General features: G+C 41.2%; 1 protein-coding gene across 14 annotated transcripts in view; it reads left to right on the forward strand.

Annotated features, from left to right (window-relative positions):
• The window catches only part of rap1gapb (RAP1 GTPase activating protein b), a 126,827-nt gene that overhangs the window by 34,533 nt on the left and 74,487 nt on the right, over positions 1–17,807 (forward strand). For 12 of the 14 annotated variants that reach the window (XM_086040040.1, XM_086040047.1, XM_086040039.1 and 9 more), the window contains exon 1: positions 14,053–14,199. The gene's annotated coding sequence lies outside the window, so the exon portion shown is untranslated. Of the gene's footprint in view, positions 1–3,924; positions 3,964–14,052; positions 14,200–17,807 lie in introns of those variants that run through there. The other 2 variants (XM_086040041.1, XM_086040053.1) reach the window with 1 other exon arrangement.

Consider the following 17,807-nt stretch of genomic DNA (forward strand, 5'->3'; position numbering starts at 1 on the left):
CTCCAGGCTCCACTAAATCCTCAGTTTTATTACAATATTGCACATCACTTTGTTGGAATTTTCTGAGACTTTAATGAACATTACTGTGACACCTGAACGGTTGATAGAGATGCCCTTGTTTGAAGTACACGTTTTGCTGAAAACGTGTCTAAAATGTTGGCCGGAATTTAGAAAACACTATTTTTAAGTAAACCGGCAAGTTCTTAATCAGATTTTTAGACTGTGGTATGATAATTATTGCAGTGTGATTGAGAATCCGGTTCTGACCCGTCAATTTGAGACCTGATTTCAGTAATTCATGTCTTGAGCTCATTTCTTTCATTTATTGTAGAGTGCACACTGACACACGAAGGTTCACTTAATTATTTCCTCGCTGTCATGATTAAACACACACAAAACAGGCTTACAGAGCTAAGAGATAGGAGGAGAGCAGGGCACTTTACCCTTTTCTGCCAGTCCGTCTTCCGTCCGCGACCTGGGTACCCTTCCGTCTTTATTCATAAAAATTATTATCCTCCGACCCCGTCCGTCCTTGTCCCTTTAAAGTGCTTCCGTCCTTACATTCTGGCGGTCTGCCCCCCGCCGTCAAAACCCCCCCCCAAAAAAAAACATCCGTGCATGCCGTTATTTCAAGCTCATTAGCTGGCTAATTTCCTATGCACATCCACTTACTGGCTGGGAGTATTGTGAGTGGATTGAATTGTTTCCAACTGTTTAACTAAGACAGATTTTAGCTACCAGCAACCTAATCGTGATGTGAAGATGATGATGCTTTGTTTATTTATATTTTATATATTATTTATATCTATATTTATTAATACATGTATCACCTCCTTTTATTGTTATTTATTGTATTGTTTATAAAGTGCTTTGTTAGAGCTCTAGCTGTTATGAAATAAAATATAAATATAAATGATAAATATAAAAGTGTATTGTATTGTATTGTATTAAGATTGCGTAGTAACACTATACTATTGGGTTTTGTTGCACGTTTTCACTTTTTATTGCGTTATTTTGCAATAAAAATAATTATTACAAAATAAGGCAATGTTATTTTAAGAGTAGAACGAACTTCTTCCACTTCTGGTTCATACCTTTTTTTCCCTCATTAGTGAAATGGACGTCCACTAGAGGGCAGACTATGCCTGTGAGAACAATAATGCAGGGAGGGAAAACACATGAAAAAGAGCACTCAGTGTTGTGCAGGCTTAGCAAGGCAGTCTTGCTTTTTAAAAGAACCCAACACAACACGTCAGCCGGGATTTGACCCGGTTAGGGACCATTAGCGGGGCTGACGAAAATCTACGTCCGTCCTTGGTTAGTCCGTCCTTCTTAAAAGAGTTCTTGTCCGACCGTCCTCAAAATAGGCATGCCATTTTGAGAAATGAGCTTGTATGAGAAATGATCTTTTTTCTAATATCCTTGAGCCTTCTGACGCAATGGACAAACACCTTGTACCTTTAGAACGCCGGCGTGATAGTTGCTGGAAATGGGCCCCTTTATACAACTATGTAGATAATGCACCAACAACCAGACATTTGCAGCTGGAATTTTCATTTACCATGTGAATAATGTAGAGTGTATTCCTGATTAGTTCAAAGTTATCTTCATTGAAAAAAAAAACTGCTTTTCTTTCAAAAAGAAGGAAATTTCTTGGTGACCCCAAACTTTTGAACGGTAGTGTAAGTGTCCTAAGACTGTCCACATCATTAGGAACACCTGCACAACTGATGTGATGTTACACAATATTAAATGCAGCCGTCTCAAACCACGTTTTAGTCCTGCTTCATGGCCATAAAACAATGCCGACGTTGTATGTTTGCGTCAGTGTGGACACATTATTATGCACACCATAATAAAAGCTAAATTTTGTCTACTCAAGTCCCGACCTGTTACTTTTACCTGTTTTGACTATTTCCCTGGGGGTTGTTACAGCGCTGTTAGCACCAAAACAGTGTTTCTCCTGTGTCACCATCGCGGTGGTGCACCGATTGGCCATGTGATATTTCCACTGTCAACACGCAACACAAGAAGAACCCCCACCGCCAGCAACAGCACACAGAATGTCACATAAACACACAAAGTTAGAGGTGAACACACATGGCATGGGCAGGAGTGCAGCTGCTGCGGTTGAACATTTCACACACAGTGTAATACACTGGAAATATGTCTTTTGCATATGGCCATGTAGCGGGTGCAATTGCTTCACGATTGGACTAGTGTCATGTGAATGTTCTCTGGATTTAAGCGTCCAAGCGAGCTGGCACTTGGCAGAGAGGTGATATCGGATTAATAACATCCAAAACAAAATGGGTTTCAAGTAGATTACATTTCTCTCAGTCATGCATTGACAACATGTTTGATTTTGTTCATTATTCTTGTTTTTTGGCCGCCATCTGTTCTATTCGGCTGCTTGGTCATGCAGAATGGAGGATCTGTATACCTTCTTATGCCGGAACAGTTTTTTTGTGCCACAGGGGAGTTTTATACTCTCCCACTGTAGTTATTTGTATTATGATGGATATTTATTGAAAAACGCAGTTGGATAGAACAGAGGGGACATGCAGAGAGAAAAGAGAGAACACAGAGAAACATAATCGAAGACAGGACACGAGTAAATTAGCGGTCAAAACAAAACTAAACAAAAAACGGAGTATTTGACTACAACAGCATTTATTATCTAACCAGTGGCAAACATCAACAAAATTCTACTGTATGTATTTGGGTGTTATTAAATGATACTTGCATATTTTAGATATTATTTATTTGTACATTGTGTGTATTTGTGGGTATCACATGAGAACATTTCATTGTGATGTTTTTTTTTTACAGTGCAATGACAATGAAGGTGAAACTGGATTAAAAAGCTCAAAACAAAAATGCTTGTGCCTGCTTAAATATCCAGTTTGCAGCCTTAGTTCTGCTTGACCAAATGCATGATTTTTCGATTTTAACTAATGGCAATTAGACATGTCTGTTCAAATTTAACTGGACTTTGATTCAGTTTTTATGAGCACATCGACAAAATTCTCTGGAAATTGGACGTAAAAATTATTACACTCAACAGTATTAAACCAATGTAAAAGCAGTAGTATAGTCACATCACAAAACAACAAAAATATGGACAATTACAAATTTCCCAAAACTATTTCACAATTCTAATATTGTATTGTGGGGGCCAGTAATTTCCTTAATTTGCAACTGTTGCTGCCGCCTCTCCATGTCCTTCCTCTATTATGCCACAAATTACCCAGGAAACAGCTGGACTGGCACATACAACTTTTATTTAATTTTTTTTTTTTAATGGGGTTGAGGGAACAAATGTTTATGCCCTACAAGTTCAAGCAAAAAAGTAAATGCAATTGCTAAATTACATGGAATTTTTGTTTTGTTTGAGAGTAGGAGAATACTGGTATATAATCGACAGGAGTACATTACAATGCTGTTGCTGTACCCCCACCAGTTTCACCGTATAAATATCACCACTGACTTTTACTGCCCTACTTTAAGTTATTATATGCAGCGTGACCTGAAACTGCACTGTGAGCCATCATCTTTACCTCCAGTGACTTGCACACTCCCACGCCCACACTTGGCAGCCGTCCTTTCCCATCCTTGACTCAATCCCAGCATAGATAGTTAGCGGCAGGCAGGCATCAGGGCAGATAAGCGAAAAAAAAAAAAAAGGGATCAGTGGAGCGGGGTGATGCAGATCACGTTAACGTTGCTTCTCTGGGGGTCGGGGGTGGGGCTGGGAACGGAGAACAACATAGTTGTTAATATTCGGAAAAGGGGTCACTTGAAGAGAGTCCCTGGAAACTCATTTTTGGAGCTAATCAGAGTTTTATTGTGATGTGAATATGAACTTCAACGTGTTGTAAAGTGTCCTGTATTTACAAGAATGTTGTCCCAATGTCATTTCAGATTGGACAAGAGCACCTCCAGGACCAGAACCTTCTTATGGTATGCCTTTATCTTTCAATGCGTAGTAGGCTAGGGACGTCCTGGCAGGAGTTAGAGTTTACATCTTTCATATTACAAAATTAACCCCAACATGGCATTAGTGGACAATCTTTGAAATTGATGACCATTTATACAGCTGCCTTTGGCCCTTGCATTAAGAGAAATGCAACTGCAATCAGTATTAGAGATGTAAAATATACTGTATGTCAATTAATTGTTATCAATAATTTGTGTGGGATCTCATAGATGAAGTGGAAAAGTTACTGTTTTGATCTATTCCTTAGTTGGGTACCACTTTGCAGTAAGGGTCCCATATGAAAGGTTTATAAAATGGTTATTAATACATTTTGTACATTGAATGGACCCAAGTTTTTCATGGCAAAAGGATCAGCAAATGTTGACGCCATGCCCTGTCCACATTCACAATTTCTCATTTCCCCCTTCTGTTGAGGGCACCTCCTACCAGTCGGGGGTCATTTAGAAGTATTCCCAAGTTGCAGTTTGTCCGCCCAATTTAGTGTCGATTAATAAAACTGGTGTCGAGGGCTATTTTTTCCCGAATTTTCTAGGATCCTTAACTGGCCTTTTTTGATAGTGGATCCTCATAATTATCATCTCCGTATCTTTGTTGCCATGCTTGGTCCACATTAGATCAAGTAGTCAGAAAAGCTTCACAATTGAGAGTTGTTGAATGAACCAGGTCTCATTTGGACAAATTCTGTTGTAGGAGTTTGCCAAAGTCAAGTGCAAGTACAAGCCCTGGTATTTGCCTAAAATGGCTGCTTCAACCCAAAAAGATAGGCTTCCTGTTTAATTCTGGGCTTGGATCTGGGAGACTTTTTCATGCGTCCTGTTACCATAGGCGTGTCCACCAAATTTCCAGAGGTAGGCGTTCTGTCCTGGACTGATGCCAATTTTGTGGGCAGTCAGACCTAGGACAAGAACTCTTTTAAAAAGTACGGATTAAGCAAAGACGGAGGTAGGTTTTCGTCCATCCCTCTAATCGTCCCTAATGCTAGGGTACCCAGGTCGCGGGCGGATGACGGACCGGCAAAAGAGGATAAAGTGCTAGCTCTGCAAATTTCATATGAGTTTGTCAAGCTGGTGTTAGAGGCAAATTTTTATTGTAATTTTCCAGGGGATGCTAGTGAATGAGAAATCGTACTTCAAACCAAAGTGGCCAACTTCCTGTTCATTTTCACGATGGCTTCTTTCAACTTTTTTTGTGCATTCTCTTATGATGTCCACCGAAATAAGACTCCGGGGTCTTGCTAAATTTAGCCCTTAGAATGCAAAATGAGTCAGTAATACAGGACTTGATGTTCTGCCGGGAACAGAGCCTCCCAGCATGGAATTGGGATAGTGTGACTAAACATGGCCACTAGAGCAGATGGAGGAGAGCTAATAATACCAGCTGGCCCTGGAGCATCTTCAGGCATCTAGATACCTCCATCGAGGGTAGCAACAATAACATAATTGCAATATTGACTGTAGTTGAGGTTGAGTTGGTCCAATGGCAGTTTTAAAGGAATCTGTTTTCTGCCAGTGTTCACACTTTAAGGGACTAACTGCCTTTGTTGAACTTGAATTGATTTTGAAAGGCCTTTGTTGGACCCCAACTCATTTTGAATGGTAACACAATCAATCAATCAGTGGGGTCAAACCTTTATCTATATAGGAGTGCATTGAAAAAGAATTTGCCCCCTCCTAAAAATGTTTAGATTTGTTTCATAGATTCCACACTTTATTGTTTAAGATAATCAAACGAATGTGAATATCAGACAAACATAACCTAAGTAAAAATAAAATGCTGTTTTGGAATGATTTGCAGAGCTGGGCATATTTCTAAAAATTGTGTGTCCGTTAATCGTCATCTGTCTGCAGCGTGGCTACCCTTCCGTCTTCCGTCATTCGCCTTTTTTTCCTACTATGACGGACGCCCATTTTGTAGGCGATAAACGGGAAACTTAAAAAAAAATAATCGGACTAAGCATAGTTGGAAGCCCAACCGTCTATGTAGTCGTCTACTTTGGCAGTGTGTCAGGTCCGACAAAAACGGACAGGAGAAAATGTGGATCCCAAAAACGCAGAATAGGACTTAATCCTCGAATAGAAAAATCTTTAATTACAAAATTCAAAAATGATTTACAAGTATGAACAAAGGACGCTGGCGAAAACAAAGCCAGGGAACATCAAATAGGAAACACTAAACGCTGGCACAAGGCAAGGAAGAAAAGATGAACCGAATGACAAAAACAAGATTGCAAAAAAACTACACGAAACACAAAGCGCTCAGTCAAAGTGACGAGGAATAAAAACTTTATACTACAAACCCTTACCAGAAAAATCGAGAACAAGATACGAGAACGAGAGGTCTAGAAAACAGATCTTGGGCTGGGAAGCGAGCAAGGTCAATAATCCGACAGGATTATGATCAGCCACAGGTGCGCATCTGAAGGGAACGCCCCCACCCCTCACTCCAGCTGGGCAGCAACAAACAGATAGAGAGGGAGAGAGACAGAGAGCGCACAGAGCAAAACAGGACACAGTGAGGCTTCAATGGGCGCGGCGAGGTTTCTGTAACAGTGGTATTGTTATATTGAGTTGTTGTTGTCTAGGGGACAGAACTGAGTGAGGGAACAGGTAAGAGGAAGTGACGTTTTACCGATGTTCAGAGACTGAGACGGCCGGGCTAAATGTGTCTCCTTTAAATGCAGTGAGGCTTCCGAGGTCCTTAAAAGTACATAAAGCTCCAAAAAGGTCCTCGAAATGTGCTAAAAGGAGACATATTGAGTCAGGCTGCGGTGAGGCTTCCATGCCGCAGCGAGTCAGTCTTTCGTTTCAAATATCTGCTGGGGGGTGCGCAGGTGATAGTTTGTCGAAGTTGGTAATCGGAAACGCTAACGGAAGCCCGTTTAAAATGATAGTCGGAGTGGCCTATAGGCGTTTTTCCCGGCCGGACAAAAAAGCGGATGGACGGACGGCGGAGGGGTAGTCCGACTGTAGGCGGTAGGCGACTAAACATACCGCGAAGTTTAGTAAAATGCCCAGCTCTGGATGGAAGGCTGACAAGCACGCAAAACAAAAACAAAAAAAAACAAAAAATCAAGAAGTACGCAAACACTTTTTCCCTTTTTTTGTTTAAAAACAACACAACATGCATCGCAGAACAAATGATAAAACACGCAAACATAAACTCTGGAGGTAGGCTTGGCATGTGCTTCCTTGTCATAAAAAATCTTGTCATGGAGTCCTGGAGTCCAATTGATTTCGAACGTTATCTGTAATGTGGCAGGCTGCTACATTTGATCATATCAAATAAAGGTCCATTCCTTGGTGAAGCATCATGTGGTTGGTTCCCCAAGGTTATTCTCGTATGCTGTTTTCCCAACAACTGTGAACCAATATATATGTCCCCATGAGGGTAGTCAATAGTCTACGTGTTAGTTGGAAGAGTTTGTATACTGCATTCCTTTGCAAAAAAGATTTCTTGTGGGTTGCGAACTACTCACAGTTGATTGTGTTCAGCCTATTCCGTGAAAGTGAGGGTGAGGCGCGCCCGGGCCATTTGCTCGCTCATCACAGTGTGGCTCATGATTATAATCACTGAGTCATTACGTCTTGACGCTATCGGCGCTCGTTTAAAAAGCCTTAATATCATCGTTTCTTTTTTTTTTTTTTTCAATCATTTTATTCATGCAAATTGGAGATTAGTGCAGCAGTTCATTTCTCCGCTAATCTGCAAGATTCCACTATCTTCTATTCCCGGATCCCCTTTAGAAAAGGTGTGTGACGTAGCTAGGAAGTTCACTGTGGAGAAATTTAAATGCCCTGAAATGCGAATGGGGCCAGGTATCTATTAGGTGGGAGGCCTTTATTTCTACATGTGTTTCCAAATGTAACCAGGCAAATCTCAAATCATCGTTCCCCAGTGAAACGAATGGAGATGCCATTAATCCGTTCTAGCCTCCCAAACAGTGACAAAAATGTTTGAAAACAGTCTAACAGTCTATAATATTTCATTTTCGGTGGCGCTGCTTTGGAGATTCCTACATTGACCATTGGGCCCCTGCTCACTTCACCAATGTCATCTTCCTGCAGCACTTCATTTGATTAACTTTCACATTACTTTAACAAACACTGTATAGTACCACAAGGTGTGTTAAATGTTGCCCACTCGGCATCCATTGCATCCTGGAAGTAGGATTCCCCCATCTGTGGTCCCTTCTCAAGGTTTCTCATTTTTCCCCAGATGGTATTTTTTTAGTTTTTCCTTGCCCTCCTGGGGGTTAAGATCAGGGGATGTCGCGTATATGCTGTCGGCATGTGAAGCCCTTTGATATGTGCATGTTGATGGTCACGCTGCAGTAAGCTACAGTTTTATTAGTCGTTGTTTGCAGAGGAGAAAGTATATATGTATGTAAGTCTTTGTATATTATCTGTCTACTCTGTTGGTTCCCCATTTGAGTTCAGTTAAAATGACGAGTACCAACGACTCTTCGTAACAACTCAACTTCCCTGGATCAATTCTATTGTAGTACTTTCATATTTAGCCATGGAGTTGACTCCATTATGAGGATTATTTGGATTTACTGTAATTTTATCGTGGGAATTTTAAGTGTTTTGGGATCGCAAAGTCGGGACACCAGCCATCTCTATTTGCATCAGGGCTTGGCTCTTAACCCCTGCAAATAGCGAGCATTCACCATTTCTTAAAGTACCCATATCTGGTGTATTACTCGGCTCGTTAGGACTCTCCCTCACACTTGTGGTTGCGTGCTGAACGTCTGGCCAATTAAGACACTTATTTGATTGATTGCCATAGACGCTGCGCCGCCAGCGCCCGCCGTTGTCACATTCCACCAGCAGGAGTGAGAGAAAGAGGCCGCTGCCATAAAATGCTGTGACATTTCTTTCACTATTATCATTCCGGCTGTGGAATGACGCTCTCCAGCAACTGTTACACCATTTATGAGTTTGATGAGAAACAATTACAATGGCAGTTGATGTCGTATACAAATTCAAGCAACAATCATGTCGATGATAATATTACAGTTGGAGAGAATTACTCCTTAATGAGTTTATTTTAGCTCGTCATAATTAAGTGCATTGGTGAATATTCTTTTTAAGGTTGTTTTTTTTCTAATATTGTACATACCCAATTCAACAGAGGCACGGTGGTCGACTGGTTAGCACATCCGGCTCACAGTGCAGAGGTCGTGGGTTTGTCAAATTGTGCAGCTCAGTCCCAGCGACCTGTTGCTAATCGCTCCTCTCTATTTAATATCGAAGCCATTGTCCAGAGGAGAAAACAAACAGGACAAAAGAGCACATCTTTACTGTGGACATTGTTAACATGCAAAACATTTGTTATAATCTATATTTTGTCAAGGTTGTAGGTTGGCCTGATGTTGCTTATTTACCTTACTGTAAAGAGACAACATGAGTGTCAAGGCGAAAACCTGACACCCTTAGCCTAGTGTTTGTCAAACCTTGTCCAACAAGTACAGTACCACTTTAAAAAAGCACACCAGGTATCACAGTCACGTCAAACATTAAAATGAAACAGACCGAGGTTTTGTTTCATGAAAAAAAAATATTGTAACCGGTGTAAAAATGTTTGCACGGTTTGGATATTTGCACAGTGCTAAAATATTGCGGGAAACAAACTGTAGATAAATAATAATTCAATTAAAATGCAGTGCACATGAAAGTTAAATGACAATTTTTACCTCAATAAATGTTTAAAACACAAAGGCGCATGAGTTTCATGTTCATGTACAGAATGTATATACAAACAAACATGCATCAAGAATACAGTGCAGTAGCAAACGTAAACATAAAAATTTGCCTCAATCATTATGACTAACATTACTATCATACACAAAAAAAACAGCTGTAAACAAAAAATATTGCAAAATTAAAAAATCATTAATAATTACACGTGAGAGAGAAAAAAGAAAGAAAGCTAGAGGCTTGTCATTATATTCATTCAGAAAACTCAAACAGAACCTCCCACCACAATCGCCATGGAGCTGACAAAACAGGTGGCAAAAAGACAGATTATTGTAATACGAAAATACATAAAGAGCACATAGATTCAAGGTTTTAATGCCTTTTCTGAATTCTCGGAATGTCTCATGGTCCTAATTAATTGTTTGCTTTCATTTCCAAAAAGGCAAATGAGAGGTTTTCGATTATGTGGCTCAGAAATAATGTTACATACTGTTACATACATCTTTCTATTATTTGTTGGAATCTGTGATTTATATTTTCTAAGATGGCCCTTTCATGTTTTTATAAAACAAATAGTTTTGCAGGTGAAGTCTGCAAGCCAAACTTATGTCAACAATACTCGCCATTGCGCGATGACGTCAATTAGGAAAAGTGGAGTCGAATTCATTTGAAACAGTGCTGTCCTTTCCTATGTTCGAAATGAAAGCACCTTTTCATCCCTCCTTGATGATGTCATCCAATAAAGGTTAGGAGATCGACTTTCCGAAGAGGCCCATTGACTGAACAAAGCAAAGCAGCAACTATACGAAAGCGACTCGGTTCAATGAAATGTAATGGATTTTGCGCATTTGTAACAAGTGGCAATAGCTAATGATGCAAACAGGAAGGTAACCACGATAACTAACAGCTGGAGTGTTCAACAGTGAATGGTTACCTCTTTGCATTAGTATGCATGTAAAGGACACCTGCACTATCCAATGAGAGACTAATGCAAGAGTTAAACAGTTTGAAATGCATGTTTTCATTTGCCAAAATATATATAGTTATTATGGTGGTTATAATTTGCACTGCCTTATGCCCAATGTTCCCCTCTAATTTTAAATGCATCTGAGCATTCACACAAACTCCCTGAGCCTTCCTTGGACCATGGTGAGCAACATCAGACATTCACACGGTGGCTAAACCAGTATCACACCTCTCTATAAGTTGAGATCATAATAAGTTACCTCATATAGGTCACAAAAAAAAATCAACGTAACGTAATCGTTGCGGTGGCAGGGTGGGAAATGAGACGCACGGCTGCTGATGGCTATTCAGGAAAATGCAGCTATTTTCCCGAAATTCCCACTGACCACTCCTTCTCTGATGAAGTGGGGAGCATGAACGCTACACAATGTCGTGTCTCCAATTGCGTTTTCAAAAGATTGAATGCGCGCAACTTAGAGGGAACATTACTCATGGCTATCTTTTTCAGCTTAATGAAAGCTCTCAGTTAGATCCGCTGCAATGCGACACCACCGCAAAGCACAATGACGAACATGTAGGTAACATTTAATATAGTGGTTCGCTACTGTTATTGCCAAACGTGTATTGTTCGTCCGTGTTCTCATAGTGGTCGTAGTTTGAAATGTGGTTTTCATTGGACAGCGATGTAATAATATACTTGCAAATGCTCGAAAAAGATTGCGCAGGCGTACCTAATGTTGTGGCCGGGGTGATTAATGTAGTCCTTTGGGGATCTTTTGGGGTTGGATATAGATCTTCATAGCAGATGGCAGAACCACTAAAAAAACGTTTTTAATTAATTGAATGAGATCAGAGTGGGGCAGTACAGGAGACTAGTGGTTGGAACGTCTGCCTCCCAGATCTGCGGTTCTAGATTCGAATTTGTGCATTCTCTCCATGTGCTTTCTTGAACTTTTCAAAAACCCGATTGGGTTCACTGAAAACTCAAAATTGCACATTGGTCCATATGTGAGTGTGAATGCTTTCCTGCACATGCCATGTGATTGGCTGGTGACCAATCCAGAGAGTAGCGCCCACCTCTCACCCTAAGTCAGCTCTGAGAGGTTCCTGCCTACCTTAAGAAAGTGCTCTAAAAAATGGATGGAAGGATGGAAATGAGATGGCTTGAAATGGACAAAAATGTTATGTTGACTCTAACCCTGCAGGCCTGGACGTGAGTTGTTAAACCACAATGTTAGTGTTGTGCATTCATTCCAACTTGGCTGCTGTAACGTTATACCCACTCGGGGGTGAGGGAGCACCATCAGGCCGCCACGGTGAAGCTTGGCTCGCATCCCCTCGTGAGTTCCTTTCTACTTAGGCCTGCAGCCCAGCTTATCGATTGGACTTGGCTGTCTATTCTGTTTATTTCCAGCAGCTCAGCACTTGGAAGAACCACGGTGCAAGAAAAATGTCCACATTGTAGATAGGCTTATTTGGAAAAGTGTCGACGCTCTGAAGCATGGTTCAAAATAGCAAAACGCTGTTTCCACTGGTGTGCACCAGGTCTCTGTCCTGGGGCCTTGTCATTATCTACATTCTGGCCGAGGGAAAACTGTATGTTGTGGAAATTCAACATCAATTTTCATTATTGTATGCAGCTAACACCATAATTTCATATATATAATTATATATATACATATAATTTTACCTGTTTGAATTGACATGTAAGGTTTCAAATTGCTAGGTTGAATCATTGTTTTTTCATTTATGCTTTGTACAGTGTACCTGAGTGGCCAGAAAGGCACCTGCAAATAAAATCTATTAATATAAAACTATTTTGGGATGAGAACAACATTTTTGTAAAATTGGAACACACTTTTATATTATTAGGTTTCTCATTATTATTATTATTATTATTATTATTGTTATCATCATTATCATTATTATTATTATTATATTAGTTGTTGTTGTAGTAGTAGTAGTAGTAGTAGTAGTAGTAGTAGTAGTAATAGTAGTATGGCCTGAACAAGGAAAAGCAATAATACTAACAAACCAGTTAATCAGAATTAATAGTGAGTTTTGATTATTGTTGTATGAAGAATTATTTGATATAATTAACATCCATCCACCCATGCCTTATGCTTCTGATGGGTGTGCTGGAGCCAATCCCAGTTGACTTTGGGCAAGAGGCTGTCACCCCGAACAGCCAATTACAGGGCACAAATACAAACAAGCTAATTACAGGGCACAAATACAAACAAGCATTCAGACTCATTCACACCTACGGACAATTTATACTCTTTGGAGCACGTACTATGCATGTTTATGGAATGTGGAAGGAAACCGAAGTAGGAAACCAACACAGGCACTGGGAGAACATGCAAGCGCTACACAGGAAGGCCAGAGCCCGGTTTTGAACCCACCGCATGAAACTGTGATGTCAATGTGAAAACTAGCCGTCCACTGTGCCATATAATTAATATAATGGAATATTTTATTGTTATTGATTATTATTCATGATGATGGTGCCTCGGACTGAAGTTTACAGTTTTGTTCACCGTTACCACGGTGACTCCACAGTCTTATTTTGGTTCTGGCCGCAAGTCTAGCGCAAAGTGCAGTCTAACTGTGTGCATGGGCGGGGTGAGGCTGCATCATGCGCCAGTATGCCCATACAGGCACAACACAGCCCCAAACACGCTAGACGAGACTTGCGCTGGCACGAAAATGACGTTACGCTTGTTTTTTACACAGGTGCCAGTCTACGAAAAATAGGGCCCGTAATCTTCCGTGTTGTGTTTGCTTCTTTACATGAAATGAAAATTTCCCCACTGTGGGATCAATGAAGGCATTCTTATCTTATCTTATCTTATCTTATCTTATAATATTGACATAGCAGCTTTCCTACTGCCTATTTGTATTTACCACAGTGCTTTGAAGTTTATGGTTGAACTGCATGGCTATCTCTTTCTGTTGTCTTTGCGTTTCCATTTCTGATTGCAACATTCTGTCTTAAAATATGGCAAAGTGATGAAGCATGTGTGGGTGAAGGGAGGCAGGCGAGTAGCGCATTGACCTGCGGTGAATAAGCACCAGCACCCTGTGTTGCCTCCCACCCAAAAAAAAAAAACCTGAGCACTGTTCTCTATTCATGTATGAACATGCTGCTACATTGGCATCACTGGACCGCTCCCTGCCACTGATGCCCGTCTAATGTACAGCATGGCAAATGCTTGCATTCTATTTTTTATCTGGAGACTCTCAGTGAGGAAATCGGAGCAAAATTGTGCCCTTTCTAAATATCAATTCACAGGGAAGCATGCATGTCGAGGATGAAGAGAAATTGCAGAACAGTGGGAGGCTCTGGAAGGCGGGCCGGGAGGGAGAGAGAGCGAGAGAAAAGAAAGGGCGGGTGATGCTCTCAGTTTCATGTGAGGCAGCAAGAGTGGCTCATCGCACAGCAGCAGGTGTTGGATGACCAAGAAGTCGGACGCGGAAACAAAGCAAGCGACAAGTTCACGGAGGCTTGAAATGATGCAGTGCTGCGTGCAGGTGAGCGAGGTGTAAAGCGAGCGTTGGTGTGTGTCCGAACTTTCTGGTCATGTCTCCTCGGGTTAGGAGATGTCTCGACCGTCCTGAATGACTTCACTTTCATTGGGCATTAGGCCACCAAGCGGGATTACATTGTTTACTCACCACAAAGCTTTTGGGTTAATTGGACGTGTGCGTGCGTGTGTGTTGTGCGTGCGTGCGTGGCTGTGTGTGTGTGTGGCATCCCACTAGCAAAAAACAGTGATACAGCGTCACACTTTAAAGGGGACAAGATGGGTTTTTGACTTTTTGTTTGTATACAAACATTGAATCTCTGTTGTGTCTACCCACCCATCAAGTGAGTTAAAACAACGAATGAAACATTTTGCTATCTGCATATTTCAGAAAATTTGTCTAGGGAGCACTTCTGCCACACTGTGATAACCGTGGGGCTAATTTGCATGCTAAAATGATGTGGCGGGCCAGATTGGGCCCCCCTGGCCTTGAGGTCGAGGGTTATGGGATTGTAGGGGTTCGGGGTTAAGAGGTAGGATGGAGGGTTTAGGGTTAAGCGGTAAGGGGGCTCCGAGATCAGCCATTCTCAGAGAAGGGAGATGGCTTCAAGGCTTGAAATTAGCAGTTCAAAGTTTAGAATTGAGTAATTTACAGATTAGTCCATTGATTAATTGGATTACAAATTGATTTTGCATTATTCAACACAATAACTTGCAATACTGTGCATGTGAGATGCATGTATTAGTTTTGTCCACTTGGGGTCGCCATACATTCTTTTTACTGTAGTATCTGTGAGCTTTGCTTTAGTATGGTTTAAAAGGTTTCGTTTTTTAAATGTAGTTCGTTTTAGTTAGTTTTAATATTAGTTTTTGCTTTTGTTATTAAAAAAAACACCATGGTAAGTATTGTGTACAAAAAATTTTAAAATGTATATTTTTAAAACATTTTGATTATATGGGTACTGCATAACAGTACACAGACTTTGAATTTAAATAAGTGCAGTTCATTATACCGTAAACATAATTCTAAAGTTAGATGAATCACATCTCTAAATAGACGGCACGGTGGTCGACTGGTTAGCACGTCCGCCTCACAGTTCAGAGGTCGTGGGTTCGATCCCGGCTCCAGCCTCCCTGTGTGGAGTTTGCATGTTCTCCCCGTGCCTGCGTGGGTTTTCTCCGGGCACTCCGGTTTCCTCCCACATTCCAAAAACATGCATGGTAAGTTGATTGGATACTCTAAATTGCCCCTAGGTGTGATTGTGAGTGCAGATGTTTGCCTCTGTGTGCCCTGCGATTGGCTGGCAACCAGTTCAGGGTGTCCCCCGCCTACTGCCCAAAGACAGCTGGGATAGGCTCCAGCACGCCCCGCGACCCTTGTGAGGAGAAGCGGTACAGATAATGGATGGATGGACATCTCGAAATAAAGATAGGATACTAACTTTTAAAGTCGATTGGTGGCTTGAATCCCTGTTGAGGAGTATTCAACCCGGTTTTACAGTGTACTATTTTTTTATATACTGTGTTTTTTTATTCATATATGAACCATAAAAGGAAAGCACTTGTTATCCAGCGTTGCATTTCAGGCTGAGTTAAAGGGACAGTTGGGTGAGCTTAATATTGTCACTTATATAATAGGTTTGCATGTAAAAATGACATCAGTACTAAAGTGCCCCCCCCCCCAAATGACTCTGTAGTGATTTAAGGTCTTTTTTTTGTGATTAGATTTATGACAAATTGCCCCGCCTTCTTTTGGGGCGTGGCTTATGTTATGTTTTTCGGTCTCAGCGGTCTACGTCACGGGAGGGAGGCAAGGTGGAATATTGCTCGCTTTGTCAGTTCTGTTGTCAAAAACGGCGACCGATTGCCACCAAAATGCAAATGCACATTATTTACACTTTACATGCCCACTACTCTTGTCCACTTCAATAAATACATTTAAACTCAAGCTCAAAGGCTCATGTATTAAATTGCCAAAAACGAAAACAAATTACATTTTTGCTAGTTGTAGTTTGTAAACAAAACAAAAAAAAAGTAGTTTCTGTTAGCTTTCGTTTTTTAAAAAGCATTTTAGTTTTTTTATTTTATTTCATTAACACAAATTTTAGTTTTGTCATGTCATGTCATGTCATTTTCCAAACCGCTTATCCTATACAGGGTCGCGGGGAGTTGCTGGAGCCTATCCCAGCCGTCAATGGGCGAAGGCAGACTACACCCTGAACTGGTCGCCAGCCAGTCGCAGGGCAAAATTTTAGTTTTGTTTTTGTCAACTAAAGTAACCTCGCTGGTGAGTGGTCTGGGTGTCTGTCAATGAGTGTGTGCAGTTGGCTGGCTGCGTGATGAATGAGTCCACCTGAGTTGTGGCTATCTACGGCTTCTGTTTGTATGTGCTAAGACTTTTTTTTTTTTTTTTTTTACCATTTGTTCAATTAAGCAATTGAAAGTGCACCGGCAGCTGTGTCTACCCTGACCACTTGCAGGATATTACAGTACGTTCTAACTAGCAATGGTAGGCTGAAATAAGTTAGCATAATGTTGGTGACGTATATGTGCTGTTGTGGTACACATTGCACTTTGTCTTCCCCGTTTGATCCCTAACTTTATCATATCTTTTACAATTTTGCCTCTTAGCTCGTTGCCATTGCACTAATTTCTACCCATCGTGGTGCATGCGACTACAGTACCATCAGTCCATGTGGAAAAATGATCCATGCAAAGCTTCCAGGCCAAGATTTTACATTGACGTTTTTTTTAATCTCACGTTTATCTAATTGTTAACCTTCACTAGGTGTGATGGTTGGGTCAGACTGGGACTTGTCTCCATGTCAACGATACACAACCTGTTGCTGGTCACAGAGTTCACAGCTGCCAAGTGCAATTTTTAACTTTCACACTTTTCCAGCTGTAGACTTATATATTAAAATGTTGCAAGTTTGCCTTTAAAAGAAAAAAAAGACTGGACTGAAAACCAGAACACTACTAATGTGCTTACCTTCCAACTATCCATCCATCCATTATCTATACCATCCATTATCTATACCGCTTATCCTCACAAGGGTCGCGGGCGTGCTGGAGCCTATCCCAGCTGTCTTTGCGCAGTAGGCGGGGGACACCCTGAATTGGTTGCCAGCCAATCGCAAGGCACACAGAGACAAACAAACACCCACACCCACAATCACACGTAGGGGCAATTTAGAGTGTCCAATCAACTTACCATGCATGTTTTTGGAATGTGGGAGGAAACCGGAGTCCCTGGAGAGGGCCCACGCAGGCACGGGGAGAACATGCAGGCTCCACACAGGGAGGCCGGGGCCGGGATCGAACTCACGACCTCTGAACTGTGAGGCGGACGTGCTAACCAGTCGACCACCGTGCCGCCACCTTCCAACTAATATTTCCTCAAATTTCAGAGGTACGAACAAGAAAAAAAAGAAGTCCTCGTATCGAGGTGCAAGAAGGATGCTTGTCATACATGACAACAAATGGCAACAGAGTGCCTTAGCACAAGAAGCCATTCTCAGCTGTAGAAATAATCAAATAATGCATTACTTAATGTGATACCCATAATGTTTGAAGGTAAACAAAAAGAGCAAATGACAGCTAAATCAACCTAAT

Source organism: Filicampus tigris, chromosome 9 (genome assembly GCF_054856515.1).
Source record: "Filicampus tigris isolate MCC_2025a chromosome 9, RoL_Ftig_1.0, whole genome shotgun sequence".
NCBI classification, from domain to species: Eukaryota; Metazoa; Chordata; class Actinopteri; order Syngnathiformes; family Syngnathidae; genus Filicampus; species Filicampus tigris.